The sequence below is a fragment of the Mus musculus genome, chromosome 14 (genome assembly GCF_000001635.26).
Source record: "Mus musculus strain C57BL/6J chromosome 14, GRCm38.p6 C57BL/6J".
Lineage (NCBI taxonomy): Eukaryota > Metazoa > Chordata > Mammalia > Rodentia > Muridae > Mus > Mus musculus.
Window position 1 is genome coordinate 61,037,048 of NC_000080.6, and position 19,535 is coordinate 61,056,582.

Sequence of the window (19,535 nt, forward strand, 5' to 3'; positions counted from 1 at the left end):
GAATCTTATTGTTAAAATTTTTTAAAAAAATGCCATGAACGTTCTAGGATGCTAGATAGAGGCTTGGTGGTTAGTTTACTGCTACTAAAACTGATCATAGGTTTTGGATGCCACCAAACTTGATATCCAAGAAGACTGCCTGTAATCTCAGTACTCGGAAGATAAGGCAGGAGGACTCAGTTCAAGAATAGCCTGGGCAATGTAAGTTTGAGGCCAACCTGAACTACAGGAATAGACGCCCCTGCTCCCCACCCCCCAATAAAAAGAATAAAATAATGAAATAGCATAACTAAACTCGTAGTTCAAGAAGTGGCAGGGGGCGCTGAGAAGCCAGTGAGCACTCCTCTCCTCCAAAGCTATGACATGCTTGGCTCAGAATGTACTAGCAACGCTGCTGGCATTCAAGAATCCTTTTTGCACGGAATGAGAATGATTCTGGGCTACAGATGGATTTTCTAAATGTTCCCTTCTGGCCCGCTCCGTTGCAGTTGCGCAGTGGGACGTGGGCTCCAGCTGGGGCCCCCAATGCCCTCCCAGGGACAGGGGACAAGAGAGAGGGTGGATGGGCTAGGCGTGATCTGCACACCCACACACATGTGCCTTTAAAACGCCTCCTTCACAGACTAGAGCCTAAGTCCGGTCTCTCACGCTTTCGCCCCCCAAGTGACTTAGCTGTCCAGGGCTGTCACTCAGCCCGCTTCTAGCACGTGCGCCTCGGCAACGAGCCCTCCCCGCTCAGGCAGCCGCCTCCCCTTGGCTCCGATCCCCTGGGGCTATCTGGTCCCCTTGCAGAGGCACCTACCTTCCCCTTGTCCTGCCCCGCGGCGCCGGACTGCAGTTTGAGGCTGGGGTGGCGCGGGGGTGCCGGCACCAGGCTGCACCGGAATCCCCACGCGCACAGTGCAGCCCTGCCGCCACTCTTCTCTGTAGCCCGGCAACCGCTGCAGCTGGAACCCGCCCCGCCCCTGCTCGTTGGGAGCCCCGCCCCCGGATCGGCCTCTTCTCCCAGAATCTCACCATGCCTCTAGTTAGTCCCTGAGGAAATAGGAGCAGACTCCAGGTAACCTCACGTGCCCCAGCCAGGCTCCCAAATCTAACCACTCCCACTGAGTCCCTGCCACCCTCTAGTTTGTCACTTTGATCCCCCATTCAGGCCCTGACACCCGGTATCATAGCTGTCTCACAGTTATGGCTGGGCATGCTTTGTCTCTCCCAACCCCGGCCCTGGGCTCAAATTATGGGCTCTCCATATCAGGATGCTTAGGATAGTGGGTGCCGGAAGAACAAGGGCAGATGGGGTAGCGGAACGAAGACTATCAGGTTTTGTTAGCAGGGAGCCTTCCTCTCTCCTCCAGTGTTTCCCTAACGTCTCTGCGCTTTTCCCTTGCCAGATCACATCACACACAGAGGAAGATGTTAGCCACATCTATGGCTATAACCCTTCAGCTTGGGTCACTGAAGACTGAGGATCTAACTCACAAACGGATACTCTAACGGTACCACTCACTGCATGGTACCTCCAAAGGCTGAGCCTGGGGTACCAGATTGTCAGTGCCCACTGTTCCTCCTTGTTCAGGACCAGCCTTGTCCCAGGGCTAGGATCACCATTAAACCTGAACCACTGGCCATGAGGAGGGGACATAGCAGAAGACAGGCCCAGCCTTAGTGGCTTCCCCATGCCTGTGACAGGTTTATAATTCCCAGCCTAGTTTGAATGTTTAGGAAGAAGGGGTTCGATGTAACCCATTTTATATTAAAATAGATCTGCGCTGTGCTACAGGAATACAGGCCATTCCTGTCCTGTGCCTTCAGTGATTAGTTCAGCTGATAAGGTCCTTCCAATCCACGACTTTGATGCAGAGCTACATAACTGTTTCCTGTGTTGATCTGCCCTTCCCTAAGGCAACAGTACTTCTAGGGATGGAATTTGCTTCTTAGAATCTCAAAGGATACAAAGGATACTTTGTTGAGTGAATGGCTTTTTATCATTAATCTTCTAAAACACAGCTTTTGACACCACGCTGCAAACAACATGGTGGCATGCTAGACACCTGTGAAGGGAACCTTAAACATTGTCACTCTCAAGAGTCACCTTTAAAGGTGGAGACGTTGCATCTCGCACACCAGGACACAAATCTCGGGATTTATTCGTAGGTGGTTCACAGTTAAGTGCTTGAGTTTATTTGAACATCAAGGCAGGGGTGCTTGTCCCTGCCTATGTGTCACTAACACTTTTTTTTTTTTTTTTTTTTTTTTTTTTGGTTTTTCGAGACAGGGTTTCTCTGTATATCCTTGGCTGTCCTGCCACTTTGTAGACCAGGCTGGCCTTGAACTCAGAAATCCGACTGCCTCTGCCTCCCGAGTGCTGGGATTAAAGGCGTGCGCCACCACGCCCGGCGTCACTCTCATTCTCATTCCCAAACCCTAGTCAAGCTGCTTCTTTCCCCACAACACCTCCATCTCTTGAGGGCATGCCTTTTTTTTTTCTTGGTATCCCAGAACCTCACAGAGTAGTGTAGGCAGTTCATCTTTAGCAAACTAAACATCTGCTTCCTTCTTCGCAAGATCTCTGGCACTCACCCCTCTTGTTCCTTTAATGCCTACCTAGCACCTCCTCCACCTCTCCTAAGGCCTTCCCACTCCCATCCTGGAATGGGGGCCACAGCTTCCTTCTCAGCCTGTGGTCTGCCCTTCTAGGGCTGCTCTTGGGAGGGGGCACATCTATACTCCTTGGATTACCATGTAAAGATCTCCACACTTGGGCTCCGCCCACATTTTCAGCCTTATCTTCCTCTAGACCTCTTGCTTTATATTCTGACCAAACTGGTCTGCTTGCCTACCCTCCACTATGTCCTGAATTTGCCCTTTCTGCGCTCTGGAAGCTTCCTCATTATGCTCGTGCATCCTGCTTACCTTCCTTGACTCTTTATTCATATTTCAGGAAGTCTTGACGCTCATATTTTCCCTTAATCCTCAACTCTATTTCCTCCCTTCCAAGGTTTGAGACAATTCAGCACTTCTCCCAATCCTTGTGGCAAGAGGATGCATGGACTTCCACCGTTCTTCCTCAAGGATTCAAAACGCTTCTGGAGAAGGGGCAGATTTTGCTTCAACTTTCACGTCCGATAGCATCAATCATGCTAGTAGCTAAATGGTGTCTGGGGAAATTTAATCTGCTGACCAGAGACTACCTTCTCTGACTTCAGCCAAGCGCTGCCGTCCTGTCCGACCTCCTTTGTACTTGGAGACAGTAACCCATTATTCAGCTCATTAGCTCTTGGATCTTTTCGTGTGTTTGATGGATCTTGCCAGTTAGCCTGTTAGCTCGCTTCGCAGAGAGACCCAACTGTGAGCACACGCAACCACCAGGATCAAACAATCTAGTCTCGATGCCAACTTGGCACCCACTAGTTGTATGACCTTGGCGTAGTTAACCACTGGATATTTCCCTTCTTCATCGGTATAACAAGTCGCTTTGCTGGAGGTTGATAAATAACACCGGACATTAAAACTCCTAAGCTAGTTCTTGGCACAGAGTATGTGCTTTGTAAATGGCGCCATTCACAGCAAGACATTGGTCAATAAATGACAATAAATTACTGAAATAACCACTGACAATGGGAAAGGGACCTGGAACCCCTGCACTTTGAGGCCTCAGATGCCCATGAAGTTTGAATGTTTGTACAATCCAGTAACACCATGAAGTAAGGGCCCAGGCCCACAGTTGAGCATCAATGGTCTTCTCGAAAGAATCACAAGGTATAGTTGAGTGTGGGGCCACGAGGGACTGCTGCAGAAAGGATGTAAGTTCAAAGTCACCCTGGGGTACCTAGTGAGACCCTGTGTGTGAGAAGGAGAAAAGATTACTAGGCTCCTTCGGAATAAAACTCGTGATTTTAATTAGGGCTGGGACCATTTTTTCCCCTTTTGTTAAGCATTGGATCAGATCAACAGGATGAGATTTTAAGTGGAAAAGCCAAGTTGCTATGAGACTCTTGAAAGAGGTACTGTTTTTACGATTAGTTTTAAGGTAGGTTTTGTTGTTGTTGTTGTTTGAGACGGGGCCCTGTTATGTCATTGCGTAGTCCTGGCTGGTTTAGAATCCACCATGTAAACCAGGCTTGAGTTGGCAGCCTCTCTCAGCCCCACCTCTGGAATTAAAGGTTTTCTAGTATACACTACCACTGCCAAACTCTATGCTCGGTTTCTAAATCGAGATTTGGCAATGTGTGAGTGTCACAGAACACACTCGTTTAGAAACTTTTCACCGAAAACATATAAAGTATTGAAGTAACATCTTTCTCTGGGGAAAAGTTTCAGATGACCCCCTCTCTGAGATGGCACACTGGCATTGTTCATGGAAAGCTGTCTGACTCTGGGAGTTTGCACTATAACACACGACTCCATGGGAAAATGGACTAGAGGGCTGGTTATACAAAAATAGTGGATTTTTATGAGGCTAGTTCACAGCACATGGCACATAGTAGATATTTATTAAAAAGCAGTTGAATATGTACCCATCAAGAGGCTTAGCAGGCAAACGCATCTGCTACCAACCCTAATTCAAGTTCGATCCCCAGGACCCACACTGTAGGAGGAGAGAACCAACCCAAGCAAGCTATCCTCTGATCTCCACACACATGATCTGGCATGTGCTCACCACCGCCACCACCCTGCCGTATACACATGTACACAAAATAAATAAATAAAATGTATTTTTTAAATTGTTGAATTAATTAACATGCAAGTGAGATTCTCCAATGATAACCAAGTTTATAAATATAAGCAATAAAATAGGCAGTGGTTAAAAGTATTTTTATATAAATATTTATAAGTATAAATATTTATAAGATAAAATGGGCAGCCATATAAGTATTTTTAACAACCATGGCTACCAGTTAGAGTGGGGAGTTAGGAGCACTGAAGGCCAGAGGTGGAAGTCCTGCTCACAGTCACACAGTAAGATTATAATCAAGCCAGGATCAAATTCTGGGTTCTCCAAATCCTCACATAATCTCCACCACCTTCCCCGCTCTCTCTTGTTTGGTTTTCGAGACAGGGTTTCTCTGTGTAGCCCTAGCTGTCCTGGAACTCACTTTGTTGGCCAGACTGACCTCGAACTCAGAGATCTGCCTGCCTCTGTCTCCTGAGTGCTGGGATCAAGGGACTGCGCCAGAATCACCCTTTAAGGGAGCACAGAATCCTAAGATTTCCCACAATGGCCTGGCCTGGAGTCACAGGGGCAGTTTCTGACCAGCCAGTGTAATGGGTGCCTGAGTTCAGTTTACTCTTAGAGGAAAAAGTTTATTTTGAGGCTCTCTATAACTTGAGAGTCTAGGCCAACCAATAATTCTTACAAAGTATGTTGAAAGAAAGAAAAAAAAAAGGAGGGGGGGAACTATTTTGTTTTGTTTGTTTTGGCCAAAATGTTAGGAACGGTATTTGCTCACAGCAGAGATCAACTCTGTTACTAAAGGACTGCCCTGCCCGAGAACAAAGAATTTAAGATCTGAGGTTAGATAGACATTTGCACCCTGCTGAACTAACCTTCTGACCCTGACGTGTAATTCAACTCCTCTTGGACTCACTTTTCCTCTGCATAAAATGGAGAAATAACAATTTTCTTAGTTGTTCATTTAAATGAGACAAAGTTTTAAAAATCTACTATTTGTGTGACTGGAATGCTTGCTTGGTATTACATTGATAATTAGTGAAATAAAGAATAAAACAATAAATGGGATAGACAGGTATAAAATTTAATCAAGAGTCAAGTTAAAAATTTTCACCACAAAATCCAAGAAAACAAAAGAATTCATGAGAACGCATGTCATGACACTCAACACAACTAAAGTGGAGCAGGCTAGCCCACTGGACACGAAGCTGTATTGAACTGACAAATAGAACTTTCACAAAATCCTGTGACAAGTCTCCACTTAGGAGTAATAATTTTTTAACTAACTACTAAACTTTTCAGAGATCCCACCAGCTCCTAAGAAAATACCAATTTTTGAAAAACACTGTTTATGTCATGCTAAGTCCATTCATAGTCTTCCCCCCCCCCAATAGACACACATTTTCCGTACATCACTGATATAACCTATTTCTTTATGAGAGTTACTTTAACTGTTAGGGGGTCAGGAATGGTGGCAAATGTCTGTGATCCCAGCATTTGAAAAGTGGAGGCACAAGGTTATCCAAAAAAGAAAACACGCGCGCACGCACACACACACACACACACACACACAACCACAAAAACAAAACAAAACAAAACAAAAAACCCTAAGGAAGGCAAAGGAAAGTGAAGGCTGCAAATCTTATGTTTGGATAACTCAGAAACATTTAGAAAAACAGAAGCAGAGGAAGAGCTGGAAAGGGTTGCAACAGATCCAGCTGACATGTCCCTCATGGGGACAAAGGAATGGATTATACTAGGAAGTAGCTATTTCTACCTTTCAAACCTACATTGTTCTCTGCTCAGCCCCACAGCACATTTGCTTAAGCGATTGGAAGGGTAGACCATGTAGGCTCAGGAGGTCAGCCCTGGGCTTCAGGAAAACCAGAGAGCAACTCACTGTCCCTTCTCAGTCTCCCCACAGGCAAAAGGGCTGCAGATATTCCAGTGTTGCTCACCCCAGGGAAAGAAAACGATTGGACCAAGCCCCTTGCTTTACACTCAAGGGCACCAGCAGTGTGCAGGCTCTCTTAAGGTCATGGAGCTAATTAGTGGCAGCATCAGGAGTAGAAGTGAGAGGCCTTTGAAGACTTGGCCTTTCTGGGGGAACAAAGCTACCATTGAAGCAATAGATAGGAAATGCTTTGAAAAAAAAATGCGATATTGTAAGGGAGAACTGTCATAGACATATCTACTCCCAGCCAAGGCATCTGTGGCAATTAATTAAGAAAGGGCCTTTGAAGCCCCCCTGTGCCATAGCAAGAGTCTTCTTTTCTTTAAGACCGAAATGAAATGCGCTGGGTTTCAGTTCCCAACAAAGACACACGAAGTAAACAATTAACTGAATTAATTCAGGCACTGAAGTGGATTTTCAAGGACTTGACTTGCCCAAGCTAGTTTTCTACAAAGCCTAAATAAATCAGATAATTGCTAATTCTCCTCTTTGTTTTGCACTGAGGAGAGTCTGTTTGTTAAAATGAGCCTAGCAGCGAAATAAACAATCATTAGAACAATCTCCCAGCTCCACATCGGAGCAGGACAGCACATTCCAAACACACTGGTTCTGCTATTACATTAAAAAGACTACCTTTCTGTTTTAACTGAGACTCTTTTAACCAAATGTTTTAAGACCCAGACTGTCATAAGCATGGTTGGTGGCTCCCCCTTCCCCCACCCCACCCCCACCCCCAAAACAGAAACATCCTTCTGGCATAACTGAACACAAGTTAGATCTGGGCACCGTTCCTACTGATTCACTTTTAAACACAGTCACTTTACCATGATTCTAAATAGCCTCTGCTTTGTAGCTATTCAGGCTTTGAAATTAATCCAAATATGCAAAGTGGCTCCGATTATCAGAGGAAAGTTGTGAAAGTAACTTAATTAGTTAGATGAGAAAAAAAAATAATCACAAATGAAACAGGAGTTTCAAGACCTTTCATCAGTATTTCAGAATGCAGAGCAACTATTCTTATCATTTACATTTCCTTGTTGCACACCTAACATAAAACAGACCACTGTGACAATAATAAAGTATTTTACCAAGTAAACCCAGGGCCAGAATATTAGGATGGGCCAATGTAGGTACAGAGCTCTAAGTCCTATTGTCCTGAGTGTCTGAAGTTCAGTGTAAAGATGTGTGTGTGTGTGTGTGTGTGTGTGTATCTGTGTCTGTGTGTATGCATGTCTTTGAGTGTGTTTGTGTGTGTGTTTGTGTGTGTGTCTGTCTGTGTGTGTTTGTGTCTGTATGTTTGTCTATGTGTGTGTGTTTGTGTGCATCTAAGTGTATGTCTTCATGTGTGTGTCGGTGTATATCTCTGTATTTGTATATCTGTGTTTTTGTGTGTCTGTGTGTATGTGTGCTTGTGTGTCTCTGTGTGTCTCTGTATTTGTGTGTGTCTCTGTATTTGTGTGTTTCTGTGTGTGTTTGTGTCTGTGTGTATGCATGTGTGTATGTGTATGTGTGCGTGCGTGCGTGTGTGTGTGTGTGTGTGTGTGTGTGTGTGTGTGTGTGTAGAAGTTATGAATTCACAAGTAGCAGTTAACTGGCAAGCTGGGTGCCCAGTATAATTTGGTTTTGTAGGGCACTAATTGAAGTGAAAATGTGGCTAAAATACTTCATGTAACATAATAACTGTTGATTGCCAGATAGTTTTGGTAAACAGTTGGCAAATTGTAACTCACAACAGCTGTCACTATATATTTAGAGTAAATGTTAATTTAAGAATATTAACCTCGGGAGTGTTTCTGTAAACAAAGCTTCTCCTATTTTCAGAGGTTACAGAGCCTGGCTTGGGTATTTTTAGCCAAACCTAACGCAGCTTGGCGCTCCCTGTTTCCGAGTTCCTCCGCTTTACACTTGAAAGGCTTCAGTCCTAAATGCCTTTGCAGAGATTCCCTTGGGAATGCGAATGGCAAGGACACATGTGCGATAGATTCACATCTCCCGGAGGCCGGAGAATAAAGTAGTAATATTGCTAGGATTGCTAGAGAGGAGTTTTGCTCCGTAGGGTGGGGGGAGATAGGGGAAGAGAAAGGAAGGTGGGGTGGGAGTGAGGGGGTGTTAACAGAATCCCACCGTTTCTAAATAAAGTAAGAGGAGGTTTTCCAGCCCAGCTTCCAGCGTCTGAAACCCTGCTGGCAACAAACATTAGCGAGGCTCTGTTTTTGTCCTGTTGGAACTACTCACTTCCAAGTAAGATTTGCATGACAGATATCAAACTCTTGTGCAAACCGCGAAACAATTGCATCAAGAATCAAATTCAGTTTCACGTGCACGCAGCCTGGTGCTGGACTTGGCTTCAGGCATGCTTGCTGGGAGCTGATAGCCATTTTTCCCCCTTTGAACATGCGAGGAAAACGCAGTGAAAGTTCCAACCACACACGAACGCCTACCTGCTACTCGCCAGTGCTGTGCTCCAGACTCACGCTTTCCGCAGCTTGGTAGCACTTCCGCGCCAAACGCTTTTACCTTCCCAAAAATGTGTGTGGGCGCAAGCCCAGACAAACTTCAAATCCAGGAAAATGGATTACCCGCGCAGATCAAAGGCAGGCGAACTAGGAGATGGAGTGCCTGTAATCTGATCGCCGATCAGTTGCTGCGCATCAAAGGCAAGGCTGAGTTTACTCGCTACGCGCGCAGATCTAGAAAGTTCGCTACCGTCTGGTTCTTTTGTTAAACGTGGGCCACGTTGTTCTGCCCCAGCTCTGGAGAGCAGGCTTCCCCAGCCTGGGCTGAGCGGCTGGATCTGCAGCTCTCTCTCGCGGTGCCCCAGCTGGGCTGCCTAGTGCCAGCGCTGCTGCGCCGCATCCCTTTCATCTCGCTGAGTGGCAGCTCCCATGACATCATGCCGTGCCGTGGGGCTGGCCGGGAGAAGCCAGTCAGCCTGATTTCTAGTCGCGTTGGTCTGTGCCTCGCCCGCGACAGCCCTGCAGTGTGTCTCTTGGCTGGGAGGGACACACCAGGACTGCTCTGGGCCTCTGTGCTCCGGGCCTGTAAGGTCCTGGATCGTTGCAGGTTCCAGTAGACAGCATCAAGCCGCTGCCTGTGACAAAAAGCACGAAGTCCCTACCAGAGCAGGGTAGTCCGAAACGCAGCAGAGCGGCACAGCAGTGTTTAATTAGGCCGTTTCTCCGAACACCTGCCTTACACCGCCAGGGTCACAGGCAAACGTTTTAAAAAGCTTGATTCCCCACCCCCAACCCCACGCGCGCGGCTCCCCACCCCAACACACACATACTGCGACAAGTCTTTAAGAATTAGTAAAATGTCTTTTCCTGGTGAAAGTATTACAGGTGGCGCCAGTCAAGTATGGCTTTCATTGAGTGAAGGAGTGGATACTACAACTTACAGAGATACCGCCACTAGCTCACTGGACACCTGGGTCAGAAGCTTGTTAATCTAAATTTGGGGTCCTAATAAAACAACAACAACAAAGGATGCCTTCCTTCTGAGTTGCAATCATGGATACCTCTAGCGACTCCTAAAAGTCACAGAAAGGTGACTTAGAGGAAAGCATTTGCTTGCAATCACTCCACAGCTTCTGTCCCAGGCAAAGCACAAATCACAGTTTGGATCCAGCTGAGAAATCGCCACCTTATTTTCTGTACTGTAAAACGGAACTTAGTGTCCGTTGTTTAGAATACCCACGAGGCTGGTAAAGCACTGTGGTCGGAATGTGGCATGTTTTTGAACATGGAGCTGTTTATTCTGGGAGAGAGAAAAGATTTCCATTATATGATGGAACTGCATCTGTTTGCAGAAGGGCACTGAAAAATATCATCTGCAGCACCCTTAGAGGAACCCACTTCCTTCCTGTGACTTCCTTCTCTTATCAGTTGCATCTCATTTTTCCTGGTGTGATATTTAAAAATAGTTTATGCCCTGTCTATCTCCAGCTGTCTTTGATTCCTGTGTAAATCTTGATGGCAAAATACTTGGTTTGTGAGTTCATTGTAACACTTAAATAGATCTATTTGGTTTCCAGTATTTTTCCCCAGTGGGAGGTGGAGGCTGAACCCCAGGGCCTGTTCATGCCCTCCATCTCTGAAATGTCCCTGAGACACATGGGGCTTACTTTGTACTTGTTTGTTTTCTTTTTCCTTTTCGAGACAGGGTCTCCAGTGTCATGAGCTGGCCTCAAAAGTGCTGTTTATTCAAAGACAGCTTTGAACTCTTGATCCTCCTAAAGGCTGGAATTACAGACATCCACTGCTACATTCAGTTTATGTGATTATGGTTTCTGAACTTAGGGCTTCATGCATATTAAACAAGCACTCCACCAATTGAACAATGTACCCAGCCTCACATCCTTCAAATGAGCAGGCATGCTTTTGCATACTATCCCAAGACACCTGTACCTACAGAGCTCCTGAGCTCCAAGGACTCATGAAATCAGGGGCAAACTATTTCCAAGAAGGCTGACTTTTCTCTGAGGTAACCCAGATGTTCCATGGTCTAGGGTCCATGCCCAGAGCCTTCATCAAGTTTGCTGTTCCAGAGCCAATGGAAACTGCTAGGTGCTCTTATCTCTGGGTGAGCAAGTTGCTTACAGGTCTCTACAGTTTACCACCCATGGGAAATGGGCAAGGATTGAATTCAGATGCTTATGTTTCTAGAAGCTTCCAGAAGGCATCTGGAAGCTACAGCTTCAAGGAACACGCCAGTCAAACCAGCTCTACGTGAATCTCACAAAGCAACACTGGTTGCTCAAATGCCTTAGCCCTATGCACTTGAGTTGGTCTTTTCTGAGACAAGAACTATCCATGTGGGAAATGAATCAACCCTGATGTTAGAGCCCCAGCTGTCCCCAGATGCAGAGGGTGGCTAAAGGCTGGTCTCCAAGGAAGAGTGACGGCTTGTTTGCACTGTGCTCAACTGAACTTCCTGCAATGTGAGATGTGTGTGGCCCAGCCCTTGAGACTCTGAAGGCAGTTGAGGGCTTGAAGGGGAGGCTCATCCCCTTTACCTCCAGGAGGCACAGAAGAAGGTGGGCAAAATCATTCAGCCAGTCAAGAAACTTGCTGCCAAGTCAAATGACTTAAGTTTCATCCCTAGGACCCACATGTTATTCACTGAGCTCACATGCACACACGATTAAATAAATAAATAAATAAATAAATAAATGTAATAATTTTAAAGATTAAAAGAGAACACAGATAAGTGAAATAAAATTAGATATTCTGTGTCCAGGAACCTATCACTATACTTGACATAAAGTCATGTGTCATTTAACTATGGGGATTTTTTTTTCTGAGAAATCTATCATGCAAACATCAGAATGGGTTACACAAATCTAGATAGTGTTATCTACCATACACTTAGGGAATCTGGTATACACACACACACACACACACACACACACACACAGAGAGAGAGAGAGAGAGAGAGAGAGAGAGAGAGAGAGAGAGAGAGAGAGATTAGTATATTGTTCATGATGAACCAAGTAATATTAAATTCAAACTCAGAGAAGGTGATGCAGTTGGAAGATGGAGTGGATAGTGGCAGAGTAACAGGCCTGTGTTACAGTGTTACAGTGTTACAGTGACCTTTTTTTTTAAATAAGAAAGCATATACTATTGATAATGAAAAAACATAAACACATAACTACACGAACCAGCAGCATGGTGCCTGTTGCTATTAACAAGTATTATGTCACATATTCTGGGACACAGCTATCTTAGGAACACTCAGCCACAGCATTTTGTCATTAACTCCTGGTTCCTTATCACAGCATAAATGGCAACTCTTACTCTCTTTACAAAGTTGCACTTTGGCCACTTGACTATGCAGCTGGAGAGTCAGCCTTTTGATACAGTAGAGTTGGATACAGTTCTCTAACATTGTAACTGGTCAGACAGACATCATCAAAGGACAGAAAGAGCTGCTGGGGAAGCATGGAGGAGAGGCCTCTCATGTTGCCCCTCCACCGCCACTAATTTTCTCATCCCTGGAAACATCCTTCCTTTGTTTATGTATTCTTCTTCATTGGTTTTTTTTTTTGCTCTTGCTTCTTCTCCCTCCTCATCCTTCTATTTCTTCGTTTGAGACAGAATTTTATATGTATTCCAGGCTAGCTTCTAATTCATGATCCTCTGTCCTCTCTTAGTTTGCTTTCCTGTTGTTCTGATAAAACATTCTGAAGAAAAGCGACTTAAGGTAGGCGAGGGGAAAGGGATCATAGTCCATCACTGAGGGAAGTCACGACATGCAAGCAAGCCAGGGACCCGTCAGAAAACATGGAAGAAAGTTGCTTTTTTGTTGGCTCTCTGGATCATTTCAGTTGGCTTTCATATACATCCCAGACACTGCTCCCCCATCACCACCACCTAGAGATGTGGCCCTCCTACACCAGTCATCAATCAAGCAACTTCTCACAGTTATTGGTCACACTGGCCACGTTAATCTGATCTTGGCAACTACTCACTTAAGGCTTCCTTTTCCCAGATCCAGAGCTCAGGATGACCAGTGATCTCTACCATCACATGCTTTGCCGTCTCCAGAATGCTGATTGAGAGAAGCATACAATATGCTACGAGGAGCAGATTGAATCCTGAGTGAACGTGTGTTGTTGGCAGGAATACAGCTATGCCTCAGACCTTCAGAAATGGCAAAACCCTCCTCTGGCTCAAGTACCAGTATTGAGGAAAGATTAACCTTTATTTAAAACCATTGTGTGAAAAGCTTTCCTTGGGGGTATGTCCAGATGTTGAGCAGGGTGTCTTGAAAAGCACCAAGCCCAGCTTCCTACTTCCTTGTAGAGTCCTCCCAATGAGACCGGTTGACCCACCTCCTTGTGCAGCATAGAATAAAGGGACCAGGCTTCTGTATTGTATCTTCCATCAGGTAAAGAACAGCTTATCCACATAGTGCACGCCTTTAATCCCAGCACTCCGGAGGCAGAGGCGGGCAGATTTCTGAGTTCAAGGCCAGCTTGGTCTACAAAGTGAGTTCCAGGACAGCCAGGGCTATACAGAGAAACCCTGTCTCGAAAAACAAAAAAATAAATAAACAAACAAAAAGAACAGCCTATCCTGTCCCAGCTTTTCTGTATGTGCACCTTCTCTGTGTGTGGCTTTTCTGTGTTTCTATTTCACATAGCAGGGTGCATTTAAGGTCTCCATGATAGGTGGGAGAGATGGCTTGGTGGTTAAGGATAGCTATTACTGAAAGGACTGGACTCAGCACAAGACACCTCAAGACCAAGTTCTCAGCACAAAGGAGATTTATTTGCCCCAGAGGGACAGAGGTCAGGGAATAAGAAATAAATACAGGAAATAGAGGACAGGGGAGAAGGGGGAAAGAAGTAGGGAAGGAGGAAGGGGTATTTGCTCCAGAGGAACAAAGGGCTGCCTCTGCTTAAAGAGAAGATACATGTGGCCCACAGACAAATGGTAGTTTATAAAGGAAAAAGGGAAAACCCCAAGTTAGGATAAGGTGTTTAATTTTGATTGGACATGTTAATTAGGGTGTTTTCCATGCTTGGGCCTGTTAGAGTCCCTTCAATTACTTGCAGAGGACTTGAGTTTGGCTCCTAAAACTCATGTCTGGTAGCTCCCAACCACCTGTAACTCCAGTGCCAGGGGACATAATGCCCTTGATGTTCTCTTCTGGCCTCTTCAGGTATTGTCTTAATCACTGTTCTATTGCTGTGAAGAAACACCATGATCCTAGCAACTCTTACAAAAGAAAGCATTTAATTAGGACTGGTTTACAGTTTCAGAGGCTTAGTTCATTATCATCATGTCAGGGAGCATGGCAGCATGCAGACAGACAGCATACTGAATAAGAAGCTGAGAGTTCTACATCTGGCTCAGCAGACAGCAGAAAGAAAAAGAATCAGTGGGTCTGACTTGGGCTTATGAACCTCAAAGGCCATGCCCAATGACACAGTTTCTCCAACAAGGCCACATCTACTCCAACAAGACCACACCTCCTAACGCTTCTCAGGTTGTGTGCCACCCTCTGAAGACTTAGCATTCAACTAGATGAGCCCCTGGGGGCCATCCTTATTCAAGCCATCATATTCCACTATTATTATGCAATTTGCAATTGCATTTAGTCCAACTTCAAACATCTCCATAGTTTATCACATTCCCAGTATAAAAGTTCCCTGTTTAAAAGTTCAAAATTCAGAGTTTCTTGAGATTTTTGAGATTCAAGACAGTCTGTTCACTCTAACCCCCTGTAAAAATCAAAATTAAAAAAAAAAAAACAAAATCAGATCATACTTCTAACATATAAAGACACAGAACATACATCACCATTCCTTACAGAAGGAAAGGGAGCACAGTGAGAAAAGACTGGACCAAAACAAGACCTAAAGCCAGCAGGACAACGTCCAAGTTCTGCTTCTCTATGCCTGATGTCAAATGCTCTTCAGCTCTTCAACTCTTTCCAGCTTTGTTGACTGCAACGCACTGTTCTTCTTTGGGCTGGTCTGACACTACTCTGCAGCTGTTCTTCGCAGGTATCCCAAGACTCTGGCATCTCCAACACCTGGGGGAATCCAGGCTTCACTGTCACAGCTTCGCACAATGACCTCTCTAGGCCTCCATGCAGGGACACCCCCAATACACAAGTGACCTCAGTGCCTTTCCTTAGCCAGAGATGGAGATTTTATAACTTTTTTTTTTTTTTTTTTTTTTTTTTTTTGCCTATGACTCTGAAACCGGAACTATGTGGCCAAAGCTGCCAAGTTCTGCTTCTTGTTGAGAGTAGAGCATGCCTTCCTTGCTCAATTAGTTCTGCATCAGCTCTCTGTTGTAGGTGGTTTCTCTCCCTTTTTAAACTTTTTTAAAATTTCTTTTCACAAGTTGAAAGCTTAGCTGGGTGGGTGGGGTCTTGTCCTGGGGTCACCACTCCCTTTATTCCATTTAGCATTCAGTTTTTCTTTAAAAATTCTCTCTCTCTCTCTCTCTCTTTTTTTTTTTTTTTTTTTTGGTTTTTCGAGACAGGGTTTTCTCTGTATAGCCCTGGCTGTCCTGGAACTTACTTTGTAGACCAGGCTGGCCTCGAACTCAGAAATCTGCCTGCCTCTGCCTCCCAAGTGCTGAGATTAAAGGCGTGTGTCACCACCTCCCGGCTTAAAATTTCTATCTCTTGAGCACTGAACTTAGCTGAATTAAATTTCCTAGTGCCCCTTAAACTATTTATTTTATATTTCTCTTTGTCCACTTTGCTCCTTTTGATTATGGGTCTGCATAAGCCTAGCCACGAGTATCACAGGACACAGTCAATACTAGGTTGTCTTGAAATCTCCTCTGCCAATTTCATTACTCCAAAACTCTTCAATTGAGCCTCAGGCAGATTTCGGGGGGGGGGGGGGCAAAAAGTACTCATGTTCTTTGCCAAATATCACAAGAATGGTTTGTAAGCCACTTACTAATTATCTTCTTCTTCTGAAATCTCTTGTGCTTGACCATCATAAAATACATTGTTCTCAGCACCATTGTCTTCCGTGGTACTGACAATTATGGGTCATTAAGCTCACTTAAAAAATGTTCAACTTCTTTCCTAATCCAGAATCCCAAAGTCTTCCATATTCCTTGAACAAATGGCATAGTCAGGCCTGTCACATCAATACCCAACTCCTGGTACCAACTTCTGTCTTGCTCTATTCTGTAACTGTGTTATTGCTGTGAAGAAATACCATAACCAAGGCAACTCTTAAAAAAAAAAAAACATTTAATTGGGGCTTGCTTACAGTTTCAGAGGTTTAGTCCATTATCATCATGGCAAGGAGCATGGTAGCACATAGTCAGACATGGTGCCGGAGAAGGAGCTGAGAATTCTCCATCTAGATCTACAGGCAACAAGAAGAGAGAGACTCTCTCTGATGTAGTACTACTTCCAGATGACTAACCATTCAAATATATGAGTTATGGGGAACTATTCTTATTCAAACAATCAGATTCACACACACACACACACACACACACACACACACACACACCAGTAGATGGGGGACCTACAAAGAAGAAATCTTTATGAGGAAAAAAATATTGGGCTGTTTTTAAAATTGCTCAGTAGCTCAGTAGTACTCCGTTGCCTGAACATCACTTGGTACTTTATGTACTCGCCTGTGAGCCAACATTTCAGCTGTTTCAGCTTTGCAGCTGTGAATGAGGCTGCTATACATTTATGTGAAGGTTTCTTGTGTGGACTTTTGCTTTTAACTCAATGGTGGTCATACCTAGGGGCACAATGCCTGGATCACAGGACAAGACTATTGCTAGTGTTTTAAAAACAACCATGATTCTGTCTTATAAAATACTTGTGCTTTGCATTCTCACCAAACGTGAAGGGAAACTACTGGTGTTCTGTCCTCAGCAACTTCAGTACTGCTAGGTCATTTGAGACTTTAGCCACTTTGTAGGGTGATGGCCTGCCCCTGCTTTACTTTACAATGGCCTATACCATGGGACATCTTCTCACAGGTTAATTTGCCCTCCATCTTCCATCTTCAAGGAAGTATCTGCTCAGATCTTCACCACACTGTACACTGATCAGTTTTTAAAGGTTGCTTGCATATTGAGTATAAATACTATTTCGGGTATATATTGTGTAAACACATATGTACAGACAGAAAGTATTTACCCTCTTCTGAAATTTTGTTTCCATGGTTTCAGTCATCGATGCGAACAGCAATCAGAAACCATTTGATGAAAAATAGTCGTAGATTTTGGGACCAAGCATGATAGTGTGTACCTATAATCCCAGTGCTTAAGAGGCAGAAGCAAGAGAATAAAGAGTTTAAGGATGGGCTGGAGAGATGGCTCAGTGGTTAAGAGAACTGACTGCTCTTCCAGAGGTCCTGAGTTCAAGTCCCAGCAACCACATGATGGCTCACAACCATCTGTAATGGAATCTGATGTACTCCTCTAGTATGTATCTGAAGACAACTACAGTGTACTCAATATAAATAAAAATAAATCTATAGAGTTTAAGGTTATCTTCAGTTCTGTGGTGAGTTTGAGGCCAGCTTGGGTTACCTGAGCCCCCTCTCTCAAAAAACTAACAAACAAAGAAAACAAAGGTTTTGGAGGTTCCCCACACCCCAGTGGCATGTATTGGGTCACTCGAAGGTCCACCGCAGAGAAGAAAGCAATTCGAACACCACACCATCTCTCTCTGCTCCCTCGTTGTTGACGCAGTGTACATCCCCTCCATGATAGACAGTCTCTTCACACTGTGAGTCAGGAGAGCCAAAAGCAGCCTTCTTCCTCAAGCTGCTTTTGTCTGGGAAATAACAGCATCTATGTCTTGGTGAGAACACGGTGAACAAACAATCAAACAAACAAACAAAATCGGCAACCTGAGCAAATCTCTTCTGTCTCGTCCGGGCATGAATCATTCCTGCCTCATTTCTCATATGTGGTGATCCACTGATGGTATCAGAGTTCCAGAGATCGCTGATTTGTCATTCTCCCTTGTTTAAAGAAGTCCGTTTACCACCCACCCCTCCCCCACGCCCTACTAGTGACAAACTTCTTCAGCTGTCCCTTTCACTTCTTTCAGTTCTGAAGGGTTTTGTTTTATACAGAATTTTGGCTCCGTGTTTCTGCCCTGCTTTTCCTTGCACCTTGTATTCCACTCTCTGTCTGCAACCCTGTCCTTTGTCCCTCAGCTGGAAAATGTTTTGGGCTGATATCACCTCCCTAGACTTTTATTTTATTTTGTTTTTAGACCAGTCCGTGCAGCATCAATTGGCCTGCAGCTCATGTCCCTCCTGCCTCGACCTCCTGAGTGCTGAGGTTACAGGTGTGCCCCACACGCTTGCAGCTCCTGTGTTATCTTTGATTTACTGACATGCCCAAGGATAGATGGTTTCGGTGTTTTGATCTGTTTTGTTTCCTGGCAGCTAGCCCCTGAGCTTTCTGGATCTGTAGTTTGGAGATTTTCGTTAACTTTGAAAAATTCTCAACCACTACTACTTTTAGCATTCCTTCTGCGATCTGCCCAACAGTTACCTAGCAACAGCCAGGTAGGCCTGGCTTGCTATAAATGGGACCAGTTAGCCTCTCTCTCTCTCTCTCTCTCTCTCTCTCTCTCTCTCTCTCTCTCTCTCTGTCTGTCTGTCTCTTTTCTCTCCCTAACTCCTTTTTTCCCTTTCTCCCCTTCCCCCTCCCCCTCTTCTCCCCTCCCCTCCCATCTCTTCTCTCCTCCCCTTCCCCCTCTTCTCCCCTCCCCTCTCCTCTCTCCTTCCCTTTCCCCTCTCTTCCCTTTCTTCCCCGCCCCTCTGTCTTTCTGTCTCCACTCCTTTCTCAACTCCCCTTCCCATGCCCCAAATAAACTCTGTTCTACACTATAGCCATCTTATGGCTGGTCCCTCAGGGTGAAGGGATGCCTCAGCAGGGTCTGCCAAGGCACCCCTCCAACCTCACCACACTGCACTCTATAAAACAATATCCTGGTTTTTTTAATAAAACTCAACAACTACTTAAGGTTTTGGGGAGTGTATTTATTTATTTGTTTGTTTTGTGCATGTGTGTCTATGTGAACTGGATTGCAGGTGTCTGCAGAAGTCAAAGGAGGTTGTCAGATCCCCTGGAGCTGGAATTCAGTCCTTTGCAAGAGCACCAAGGGCTAGTCTCTCCAGCTCCTGTTACTCTTATAAACATTACTTCTGCACTTTCCTCTTTTTGTCCTTTAAAAGCCCCTCTACTCACTTGTAGAGCTTGCATAGCTGTTTCACTCCATGGATTCTGACGCTGCCCTGTCTCCTTCAGACTGTTTCTTTCTTGCCTTTTAGTGTGCCTTGTGATTTTAATCCGTCAATCAATCAATTGCTGAAAGTCGATCACATGGGTGAGGTGCCAGGAAGGGGAGCGATTAGGCTTTTTAGGCGTGTTTCGTGTGTTC

General features: G+C 44.9%; 1 protein-coding gene and 1 long non-coding RNA gene across 3 annotated transcripts in view; one reads left to right on the forward strand and one right to left on the reverse strand.

Annotated features, from left to right (window-relative positions):
* Tnfrsf19 (tumor necrosis factor receptor superfamily, member 19) overlaps positions 1-9,808 on the reverse strand; it is an 83,022-nt gene extending 73,214 nt beyond the window's left edge. Inside the window, exon 1 of one of the 2 annotated variants that reach the window (NM_013869.5) lies at positions 9,068-9,808. The gene's annotated coding sequence lies outside the window, so the exon portion shown is untranslated. Of the gene's footprint in view, positions 1-802; positions 941-9,067 lie in introns of those variants that run through there. The other variant, NM_001164155.1, reaches the window with a different exon arrangement.
* Gm41167 lies at positions 890-13,575 on the forward strand. Its single transcript, XR_874677.2, has 3 exons — positions 890-1,060; positions 1,392-1,496; positions 13,119-13,575. It is a non-coding gene; the product is annotated as a predicted gene, 41167 (long non-coding RNA).
* The last annotated feature ends 5,960 nt before the right edge of the window (positions 13,576-19,535 follow it).